Source organism: Desmodus rotundus, chromosome 2 (genome assembly GCF_022682495.2).
Source record: "Desmodus rotundus isolate HL8 chromosome 2, HLdesRot8A.1, whole genome shotgun sequence".
Lineage (NCBI taxonomy): Eukaryota > Metazoa > Chordata > Mammalia > Chiroptera > Phyllostomidae > Desmodus > Desmodus rotundus.
The window spans coordinates 77,444,079-77,456,258 of NC_071388.1; the positions used below are offsets into that span (position 1 = coordinate 77,444,079).

The 12,180-nt window shown below is 39.4% G+C and overlaps 1 non-coding gene across 3 annotated transcripts in view; it reads right to left on the reverse strand.

The window, feature by feature from the left end:
• Window positions 1-1,510: 1,510 nt before the first annotated feature.
• The window catches only part of LOC112302586 (gamma-aminobutyric acid type A receptor subunit rho3), a 44,478-nt gene continuing 33,808 nt past the window's right edge, over window positions 1,511-12,180 (reverse strand). For 2 of the 3 annotated variants that reach the window (XR_011650868.1, XR_011650866.1), the window contains 3 exons: window positions 7,523-7,600; window positions 6,746-6,857; window positions 1,511-4,148 (listed from right to left, as the gene is read on the reverse strand). This is a non-coding gene — a transcript (gamma-aminobutyric acid type A receptor subunit rho3). The remainder of the gene's footprint in view (window positions 4,149-6,745; window positions 6,858-7,522; window positions 7,601-12,180) is intronic. The other variant, XR_011650867.1, reaches the window with a different exon arrangement.

Here is a 12,180-nt window from a genome sequence, read left to right on the forward strand (position 1 = left end):
TTAGAGAGAGGAGAAGGGAGGGAGACAGAGAGAAAGAGAAACGTTGTCCAAGAGAGAAGAATAGATCAGTTGCCTTTCACACAATCCCTACTGGGGACCTGGCCTGAAACCCAGGCATGTGTCCTGCCTGGGAACCTAACCAGCAACCTCTGGTTTGTGGGCCAGCGCTCAATCCACTGAGCCACACCAGCCAAAAAATTATTTTTGATAAGCTAATATGTTTAAACAGAATACGAATCTGAAGAAAGCATTTGAGTTTAGCTCTCGGGAGACCCTGTTTAATAATTCATATATAATGTGAGGCAGAACTATCACATGCTTGTGAAATAAATTTCTAAATGCTGATCTTTTTGAAACCTAAAAAGTGTCCCTGGCTGGTTTGGCTCAGTGGATTGAGCACTGGCCTGTGAACCAAAAGATTAATGGTTTGATTCCCAGCCAGGGCACATGCGTGGGACACAAGCCAGGCATGTGCCCTGGCTTGGAGCGACAACCATGGATGCATCTCTCGCACATTGAGGTTTCTCTCTCTCACTTACTCCCTCCCTTCCTGTCTCTCTAAAAATAAATTAAATTTTTTTTTTTAAAAATCTAAGAAGTGGATAAAAAAATGAGCCTACATATGATTATTAGCTTGATATTTGAATAAAACTTCCAAAATGCTTTACTCTAACAGCCCATTTAAATCTTTCTCATTAAAAATGTGCTAATTGTAACAAATTTAAAAATACAAATTAAAAGTGTTGAAATAAAAATGAAAAATTCCCAATGTATACCTACTTCTCAGAGGTACCTACTGTTAATTTTTATATACATTAAAATATATATGTATAAATCGTTTAAAAATAATGAATATTCTACTATAACTTGGCTTTTAAATTTTTTAATTTATTATATATAACTATCACTGCTACACAAACCGTGTACAGTATATTTGAATCTCTGTTTATTCTTTTTTTAATTACCAAAATTCAATTTCTTAAAAATGTAACTACACTGGAAAATTAAGAATTTAGTACATTTAAAAACATTTAACACTTAATTCTGTGAAGTATGTTTTTCAGTGCAAATATATTGTCTTGCTTTAGAGAGACTCCGAAATGTGACCAAAAGAAGATAAAAAATCGACTAGCACTGGAACTGCTTGGTGAGGCTCAAGAAGTCTGATGAGCACAAAATAAGAGACGGTGGAGCCAATGGAACGGCTTATTGGGAACATCAGAATTTTTAAGAGGGTAGTTGGATATATACTAATGGGTACTTGTACTTCAAAATCTGAAAAAAAGTCATTGTTGTTATTATATGTTTACATTATGTGCAGGAAATAATACTATTGGATTTCTATGCTTCATACTTATCACATTTTAATAGCATCAAACATTGGAAAGTCCTATGTATAAATATATTTTATTGCTTATGCTATTACAGTTGTCCCAGTTTTTCCCCATTTGACCCCCTCCACCAAGTACCCCCATTCTCTTCAGCAATCCCCCCCTTAGTTCATGTCCATGGGTCATGCCTATAAGTTCTTTGACTTCTCCATTTCCTATACTATTCTTAACTTCCCCCTATTTTGTACCTACCAATTATGCTTCTTAATCCCTGTACCCTTTCCTCCATTCTCCCACTTTCCCCTCCCAACTAATAACCCTCCAAATAATCTCCATATCGATGATTCTGATTCTGTTTCTGTTCTGCTTGTTTGCTTACTTTGTTTTTTAGGTTCAGTTGTTGATTGCTATGAATTTATTGTCATTTTAATGTTCATAGTTTTGATCTTTTTCTTATATAATTCCCTTTAACATTTCATATAATAATGGCTTGGTGATAATGAACTCCTTTAGCTTTATCTTGTCTGGGAAGTACTTTATCTATCCTTCAATTCTAAATGATAGCTATGCTGGACAGAGTAATCTAGGTTGTAGGTCCCTGCTTTTCATCCCTTTGAATACTTGCCAGTCCCTTCTAGTCTGCAAATTTTATTTTGAGAAATCAGCTGACAGTCTATGGGAACTTCTTTGTAGGTAACTATCTGCTTTTCTCTTGCTGCTTTTGAGAGTCTCTCTTTATCTTTAACCTTTGGCATTTTAATTATGATGTGTCTTGGAGTGGGCCTCTTTGTGTCCATCTTGCTTGGGACTCTCTGTGCTTCCTGAACTTGCATGTCTATTTCCTTCACCAAATTAGGGAAGTTTTCTTTCATTATTTTTACAATAAGTTTTCAATTTCTTGCTCTTTTTCTTCTCGTTCTTGTACCCCTATGATGCAAATGTTGGACCTCTTGAAGTTGTCCCAGAGACTCCTTGCCTCTCTTTGTTTATTTGAATTCTTTTTTCTTCTTCCTGTTCTGATCGAATGCTTTTTTTCTTCCTATGTTCCAAATCGTTGATTTGATTCTTGGCTTCATCCCCTCCACCATTTGTTCCCTGTAGATTTTTCTTATTTCACTTAATGTAACCTTCATTTCTGCCTGGGTCTTTTTTATGCTGTTAAAGTACCCAGTGAGTTCCTGGAGCATCTTAATAACCAGTGTTGTGAACTTTGCATCTGATAGGTTGTTTATCTACATTTTGCTTAGTTCTTTTTCTTGAGTTTCGTTCCATTCTTTCATTTGGGCCATGTTTCTTTGTCTCCTCATTTTGGCAGCCTCCCTGTATTGTTTCTGTTTTATTGGGTAGAGCTGCTTTGACTGTCTTAGAGGCATGGCCCATTGTAGAAAAGCACATCTGTAAGTTGTATTGGGCGGAGCCTTAGGTAATCGTCAGGGCAGAGCAACTCATGTCACTGCTCTGTGCTTCTGTGTTGGGGAGGGCTCGGGGAAGGGCCAATGCTGCTGCCTGCCCTCTGGAGCTTTGGGAGGATGCCATCTCTAGGCACTCACCCTAAAGCCAGTCACCTCAATTTTTCCCCATATGGCACTGGTGCCCTTCCAGCTATTGCCCTGGTGCTGAATCCCATGGGAAGTGGGTCTGTATAAGTCCTAAGTCCATCGTGGGCTCTTTAAAAGGAGCCTCCTGTGAATCCCATGGTTTCTTCTGCACCCCCAACCTCTACTGGGTTTTACAGCTAGAAGCTATGTGGACTTAACTTCCTGGCACTGGAAACCTGCGCTGAGTAGTCTGGTCTGGGGTGGGGATCCCTTGCTCCCGAGGTATCCCTCCCAATTTTATCCACAATGTGTGGATGTGGACCACCTGTTCCATGTCTCCTCACCTCTCTGCACCTTTCCACCTCTCTATGTCTCTCTGCATGTCTCCGTCTCCGCATCTCAGCCCTTCCTACACATCTGGATGAATGTGACTTCTTTAAATCCTTGGTTGTCAGCCTTCCATACACCTCAATTTTCTGACATTTCTGGGTGATATTTCTTTTGTGGTCTAGTTGTAATTTTTGCTGTAGTTGTGCGAGGAGGCAAGCCGTGTTTACCTATGCCTTCATCTTGACTGGAAGTCCTATTTTTAATTTATGTGACAAAGTTATTTCATCATAATGGAAAAAGCTATAAATTATACTTTTAAATGTATCATGATGCATCACATGTATTTTTTTGAATATTGATATAATTCAAGACTAAGTTTTAAAAACACTGATTAAAAATATGTATATTGGAAGTTCCAGACCACATGGAAGTATAAGTAGAAACCCTTCACTTTCTCACATAGCTAAGAGGAGGATAACAACCAATCTAAAATCAATAAACAACCAGAAGCACCAGAAAATCAAACTGCATGGAACTCCACCAAGCAAGAAATTAAAGAAAAAATCAACTGGAGCAACCAGACAAGTAAGGTGGTGGACCACGTGGGCCTAGCCCTCTCAGAAAAGCTGAGGTGAGGCGGTGGACTGGGCAGGTGGGGCTGGCTGAAGGTGAAACCGAGACTCAGAGCTGACTGTGGACGATGGCGGGGGTTGTTGTGGTGGGAGAAACTCCCAGTCTCACATGGCAGTCCACTGGGAAGTGTGCTAGAGAGGGGTAGGCAAGCTGCGTTGTTCCGGCCTGATTCACGTGCCAGTTTGTGGTGGTAGGCTCAGACCATGTGTGCAGTCCATGCGGCGTGAGACTTACAGCTTTCCAGTGCAGGGGACAGTTCTGAGTGTCAAGAGGAAACCTGCTGACATCCAGAAAGCAAATGGCAGAAACAGTTATCCTATAACAAGAATAAGAAAAAGAAACATACAGATCATTTAGCCAAATAAGCATGCAATACTGAAGCTCTCTTACTGCTTGCTTGTTTTGTGTGCATTTGAAGAATAATTCAAAGCAGGTGTTACCATGTTCTATCCAAATAACTAAGGAAACAAACCCAGGAAGGTGGATGATTTGCTTTACACACAGTTAATGGATGAATTCCTACTCTAATAATTGCTTCTGATCTCACCATTTCCTGGCCAGCTCACTCTATATTTTCTGGCTCCAAAGTCTTCCAAAAAATACACCTCAAAGTGAAAATACTTTTAAATAGATTTAAATATCTTCTGCTTTTTGGAAAATGCAAACCTAGTTTCTAATAATAAAGGGCTGGGATGGTGGTAATCAAAACCTATGGGTAAAGGTTTCTCTCACAAAAAAAGTTTACCTGAGGAAATTCTCTTCCCTGGAGTGAGGAAAAAGCCCAGAGCATTTTCAGTTACAGATTTATGTGCACAATGCATAATTCAGGTGCTATTAAGTTAAAAGGCTTGCATAGTGATAAGGGCTGTTTTTTCGAATTTTATATTCTCCTACATTTTCCTGGCCTCAGGCAGAGGCTGCGGTACTATGATCCTACCTCAAAGTAGAGACTCTAGTACCCACACCAGCAGATCAGAGGTTCATAACAGCCTCTCAGTGAGTCTGCAAAAACAAAGGCAACAGCTGCTCCTACCCGTGGAGCCCTCGAGTTGATCAGAGAAGTGGAGCTATTTCATCTTCCACGGGGTGGATAGTCACCTAGCAAAATGTGCCAGGGAGGTGTCAGGATGACTTAGTGTCACACCAAAATCCTTACTTTGGCATATTCCTAGTACTTTAAAGTGGGAAGAGACCTCTGAAGTCTTTGAGTCAACCTTCTTTTTCGTACACATTAACTAAGAATTGTGAATAAATTAACCAAGAAGTTTAGGTGGGTGCTGTTTTTTTTTAAAAAGAAAAAAACATTATTCACAACATTTGTTAAAGAGTGGCAAGGAAAACTTTACTGAGGGGTGGACCACAATAATGGGTTTTTAATAAGGGAGAGAGATTGGGCACAACTCCAAATACACACACAAACAGTGGGCATTTATAGCCACGGAGCAGGATAGGGGTCAGTGGGTAGAAAGTTACTCAGACAAAATACCAGGGGTGAAGGGAGAGTCCGGCTAAAGGGATTCTTGCTGAAGGCAGGCCTGAGTGAGCAGACATTACCTGGAGGATGAGGAACCAATCAGATAGGAAGGGTGGTCAGACATTGAGGATGGGGGATTCTACCTAACTTGCCTTAGCAGACACAAACAAACAGCTCAAAAGTGAGGGTCAGGAAAGAGCTCAGAAGCCTGAGTGAGTTTGGTCAAGAAAAGTATTTTGTCAATACATGGTATCAGAACCGAGCCTGGAACCAGGTGACCAGGCTCTGGGCTTGGATTGGCTTCTGTTCAGCTGGAATAGCTATGCCAACAATAATTCTGAGTCCTCCTGTGTTCAGGGATTTCCCCCTCTCAAGTTCAATGATTAGCTAGAAACTCACAGACTATTCAAAGCTGTTATATTAGATGTCACAGTTTATCTGCAATGAAAGGATATAGATTAAAATCAACAATGCAAAAATGCACAGAGCAGGGTCCGGGACAGAACAGGAGCAAGCTTCTACTTGTCCTAGTCTATGGTGGAGCTAATTCTCCCAGCAATGCAGTGCAACAGCACACAGGGAATATTGCCAACCAGGGAAGGTACTGAGCCCTGGGATCCAGAGAATTAATTGAGGGCTGGTCACATAGGTTTGGCTGGCTTTAGTCTCCAGCTCCTCCAGAGTCATCACATGTGGCTCAAAGCCCCTATCATAAATCACATAGACAATCTGGTGTGGCTCATGGTGGGGGCTGGGCCAAAGCCACTCTTATCAGATAGGATATTCCAAGGGCTTGGAGGTTACCTCCCAGGAGCTGGGCCAGAGCCATCTTTGTTTAGAATGTGCAGGCTCTGGACAATCAACTGAGTTAATTCTTTAATGGACGTCCCTTCATCAAAGTAATTAATTTAAAACAGTTGATTCCTAGTGAAGCTTGACTCCAGTACTTATTAGAATCCTACTTTACTCCTGATTTAAAGTACTATTGAAAGTCTTACTTTCTTTTAATTGCATTTTTAAAAAACATTGACAGCCTTTATGAAATGTCTGACAATAGCATCTTTGTACTTAAGTGAACAACATGCTTTTAATGAACGAAAAGAATCTGTATTAGTTTCCTATGGCACTGTAACAAATCACCACAAACTTGATGGTTTAAAACAACAGAAACTATCATCCCACAGTTCTGGAGGCCAGAAATCTAAAATCAACCTGTCAGAAAGACCCTGCTCCCTCCAGAGGCTCTAGGGGGAAAATTCAGCCCTTGCCTTTTACAGTTCTGGCAGCTTTCCTGGGCTGGTGGCTGCCTCACTACAATCTGTCTTCGTGGTCACATTACCTGGACTGTTCCTCTGCTTTTTCCTTATAAGGATACTTATGGTTGCAGTAAGGTCCCAACCAGATAATCCAGGATAATTTCCTTATCTCAAATTTCTTACCTTAATTACATCTGCAAAGGTCCTTTTTCTGCCACATTGAGTAAACTTGATAGATTCCAGGGATTAGGAGCGAGCCACTTTTTAAGCTTACTTCAGTATCTTTTTAGGATTTCTAAGACATGAAAAAAATTAAATTACTTAAATTTGCCAAACATTTTTAGAATTACCTATGATAAGCTATTGAGGACTTATTAAGCTAAAATGACATGTGGTACATTAAAAATGGAAGACTGTTACAGCATAGTGTCAGAACTAATTTTTTTTTTAAATATGCTTATTGATTCTGGAGAGAGAAGTAGGAAGAAAGAGAGGGAAACACTGACCAGCCATCTCCTGTACACGCCCTGACGAGGATCAAACCTGCAACCTAGGTATGTGCCCTGACCAGGAATCGAACCCCAGCCTTTTGGTTCACAGGATGACACTCAGAGAAACAGAGCCACATCAGCCAGGGCGGAACTAATGTTTTGAATAAAAAACATGAAAAAGGAAATAAGGAAATTAGCAGGAACTTGCATGATGACTATACCTTCCCATGAGAAGTAAAGGAGACAGTTAAGAAAAGGATTGAGCTAATCCAAGATTCCAAGACTGCTTAGTGGCGTGCAGGGATGGGGTGGTGTTGGTGAGGAGAAAAACTCACATCTTTTGCTTGTCTCCCAATTTCCAACATCACTATGCAAACAGCAATATTGTGAGTCTAGTGTGAAGTGAGACCAGCTTTCCTGTAGACGGCCAGGGTACAGGACGCCAAGGGCGGCAGACGGCCCTCCTCACCTGAGACTAAAGAGGATGTTTCCATCGGGGTGTATGCGCAGCATGCTGTTCTCCACAGTCGTGTCAGGGATGAGGGATCTTTGAGAATGGACAAAAAAAGATGTCAAGACACCCAAATCTTTTTGATCAATCTATGATCAAAAGTCGTGCTTTTGCTTGTTGTGCTAGGAAAAGAGAGCCTTTCATCTTTCCAGTAATGCCTGAGATAAAAAGTCATTGTAAAGCCCTAGGCAGAGAGAAAAAGAGGCAGGTCAAAGGCAGTAGGAATATGGCTCAGGGTGACCACTCTACACCATTAATCCAGGCTGATAGCCATGGGCATTAAGGGCCTGGCAGTGAATGGCTTATCTTCTATATTCATATAGATTCAGGATAAAGCTCCAGTTACAGAGCCTCTCCCTCACCTGAACTCCAGTGAATGTTGAGAGTTTCTGGGAAGTGTGGAGAATTCAAGTTGGGGAATGGAAGCCAGTTATAACTGGGAAGCATTTCTACATAAGCACGGTGGTACATCATCTAAGGAGATCCCAGAAGAAAAGGACCTAAAAGTCCATGCTCTACCATTTTATTTTTATTTATTTCTTCATTGTGAATAAATATTCCCTTTTTAAGAAATCCTCACCCAAGGATATGTTTATTAATTTTAGAGAGAGAGAGGAAGGGAGAGAAAGAGAGAAACATCGATAGGTTGCCTCCCGTACGAGCCTTGACCAGGGATCCAACCTGCAACCTAGGTATGTGCCCTGATTGGGAATCGAACCCATGAGCTTCCAGTGCATGGGACAATGCTCCAACCAACTATGACACCTGGCCAGGGCAATATTCACTTTTATAACTGATTTTGTATCTATATATTTTATTATTTTTGTTAAAGAACCATATTCCCCTACCCCCCAAATTGAATAAACCACAGTCCCACAAAAACCTGGACACAGCAGTTATTAGAGCTATTAGTGGACAGAAGCTGTCAGAGGTCCTGGGACAGAGGCAATGATTTTCCTATGCCAGAGAGACAGAAAGTAAGTACGACAAAATGGTGGTTCTCAAATTCAGGTATGCAAAGAATCACCTGTGAATTTGTTAAAATGGCACGTTCTCTAGAAGTGAGTTCTCAGTATGGCTTACGCATTTGAATTGTTAATGTGCACTCTAGGTAAGGAGGTAAGGATGAGGGGAAAAGCTATATTAACATCATGTTAACCGAAAAAAATTGAGTTAGTAATTTGAGTTTTGTTTGGCTCTCACATGCTGCATTTAATATTTTGTTTGTTTGAATAGAAACTCTCCAAGCTTCATCCAAGTCATTGGGTGTGGACAATGACAATGTTTCACTTTTCACAACTGTTTATGTTTTAGTATCATGTATTTCCCAATAATACTTAACATTTTCTTGAATTAACACAATAGAACTTTGACATTAAGCAAGCAAAGGACAAGTCTCACTCAGTAAGCTACAAATAAGTGACCAAATAATTATGAGCTATTTTGCTTTTTAAAGGTTCAGAATAGAGGTACCATTGTATTATTTCCCTGGTTTAACCTAAGAGTATCAATATGTGTAATTTTGGATTAGGATGCAAGTGAATAAACAGAATGACTCATTCATTACCATATCACTACTCTGCAGGGAATTGTGTGGGTTACTTACTGCCTGGATTGCTTTAATAAGCATATGTATAGAATCGGATGCTCAACCTGATCTGAAGGCCACTGGGCAAACTCTGAACCTATAAAGTCAAATGGCGGGCACTGGGCACATCAGTGATACATCGAAGTCACCATTATTTGGAACTCTCAGGAGAAGAAGGCAGAACAGCATGTTGGAAGAAGAGCAGGACAAAACTCACAGGGATTGAAAGTGAACTCAGTGTGGGACGAGAGAGGGTGGGAAGATGATAAATGAGAAGCTAAAGAAGCCAACACCAGTGGTCACTGATAATGAGAAAGCCTTTTGAAATTCAGCATGCACAACCTAGTCCAGTTTTAGCTGATAGGGAGTACCAGAGCTGACCTTACTTAGAGGAGAAGAATGAGGTTCAATTTGGGGGCCAGCAGAATGAAGACAATGTGAATTTTTGTGCAGATTGGGTCATTCAGGGATGATCCCGATTAACCCCAGAGAGGGGAAATGAGAGAATGTTCCTGGAGCACAAGAGTCCCGAGGAAACGCTGGCGAAAGCTGTGTTTGGGCAGGAAGAGCTGACATTTCCTAAACGAGGCATGGTGAGTAGTGAGTATGACTGGTGCTGTTCCCATTAGGCGTAGGGCAGTTAAAAGGGAAGAAGTTTCGCTTAAGGCTTGATATTGAACTGAAATAAGTATTAAATTAGGTAATGATAAGGACTGGAAGGATATTTGGTAAAGATTGACACAAGATTTAACAGCTCTTAGAAGACTTTTAGACCCAGCTGGAATTTTTCATATCCAGTGATTGTTTTCATTCAGTTAGCATTTGGATAACAATAACTAGTTGGAGGAATCACTATAAATGAAAATGTTACTTAAGATACATATGAAACGATTATTTGACCCTCCAGTGTAAGTAATTTATAATTTCTAGGTCCTGCTTCCTTAAGAAATCCCTACTTTGCTCTTTTCCTGTCTTTTTTTTTCTTCTTACATATTTATCTTTAATTGTATATTTGTATATTACAAAACGGTATATAAAATCTAAATTTCAAAGCTTAATTCTAAGAAAAACACTATATATAAGCTACAGTTTACACATCAAAAATACTTTTATTCCAAAAACTGTCCCAAAGCAACTTTTGAAAATTTCACAAGAACACACGTATAAAAGATTCCAGAAAGGGGAATGAAATGCAAGGATTAATGCATATGTATATGAATGTATAACATATGTATAACAAAGTATATGAAATGACTAAATTGAATAAACAACAAACTAAGTCTTTCCAGATGCAAGGAAATGAAAGTATTGGGTTCACCAAAAAGTCCATTTAGTTTTTTCTGTAAGATAAAAGACATATTTTTCACCAATAACTTTATTGATTTGGATACTTTGAGTACATTGGCTATTTCCTGCTATTGGCTTCTAGTGGGTAGAGGCCAGAGGTGCTGCTAAACATCTTCCAATGCATAAGACAGCCCCACAGCAGAGAATTATTTGGACAAAATGTCAACAGTACCAAGAAAGTTCACAAACCACTTTCAACACATTCAATCTGTCACAGCATCTTCTTCATATACTGCACAATTTTTTGTGTGTTTCAGTCGCATTTTTAACTTTCCTGAAATAATAAAGCATAATACACTGAAAATGTTGCATACCTTCTTCTATCTTCAATATTAAAATGGCTGCACAAATATATACCAATTTTGATGGTTTTTTAAAAATTCACACACACTGATATGACAGGTGTCACGATACAACCTAACAAAATTATTTCAAATGAAGTTAAAGACAACTAAGCACTACTAGAGCTGTTGTCTGGAAAAAATGTAAAGGACTTTTTTGGCCAACCCAAAAGTTTAAATCCTCCCTATTCTTGGAAGAGGTACTCTCTGATTTTATTTTTACAGCCCCCCCCCCCAAAAAAAAATCAAGCTTCTATACATAAAGTAGAAAATGAAGAACAAGAAGCATTTGGCTAAGGGTTGCCACCTCAAATGGCTGCCCGGACCAGGTGGGCAACATCAGTGCACAAAGCAGGATGAGTTTAAGAGAAAAGCCAGGCCTGGGTGCCGGGCAAATGAAAGGGCACAGCCCCATTTGAAGGCATTCACAAGTAAGTTGTTTAATACTTTGTGGGAAGGTAGGAACAAAGCATCAAAACCAAGTCCAAAATTGAAACCAAAGCCACAAACAAAACATACTCAAAGCTGCATCTTACCAGTGAGGGCCCTTGTCATTAACAGTTGCACGTAGCATAGCACTGATAGGAAAGAAAAGAAATGCAACCACGGGAGATGATAGGAAAGACCGCACAACTGAAGAGAACAAAATTAAATGGAAAGAGTAACTCACATATAAGAATATGCATCATTTAGGTAAGAACAAGGAAATAGACATTGAAATTTCAAACTATAAAGCACTCTTTATTAGGCATAAAAAATATACTAAAATGGGCTTCACAAAGTTCTGAGAAAGTAATGAATTAACAGAATAGTAGTACGTAAAAAGAAATGTATCTTCAAACAAATAATGTATATGCTTGTGCATATAAGTTAGCTATGTAATAAACATTATTTTTTAAAGTAAAATCCTAAAAAACCATAAAATTACTTAAATTAAAAACGGCTGTGGTGATTAGGTAGACAAGGGAGGTAGCTCTAAGAAGTAGAGAAAATAAAATTGAAAAATTATGGTAGGGAACATTAAAACTTAAAAATAGCTAAAATGATTTAAAAAAAAAAACATATTAAGGGAAAAGGAAGAGGAAACAAAAAAGCAAGGCAGTCCTGCCTAATATGGCTCAGTTGGCTGGGTGTTATCCCACAAAGCTAAAGGTTGTCGGGTCAATGCCTGGTCAGGGCACATGCCTGGGTTGCTGGTTTGGTCCCTGGTCGGGGCACATGCAAGAAGCAACAGATTGATGTTTCTCTACCTCTCTTTCTCCCTCCCTTCCTTTCTTTCTAAAAATAAATAAAATAAAATCTCTTTTTAAAAAAAGCAAGACATACAAAATGACAAAGAA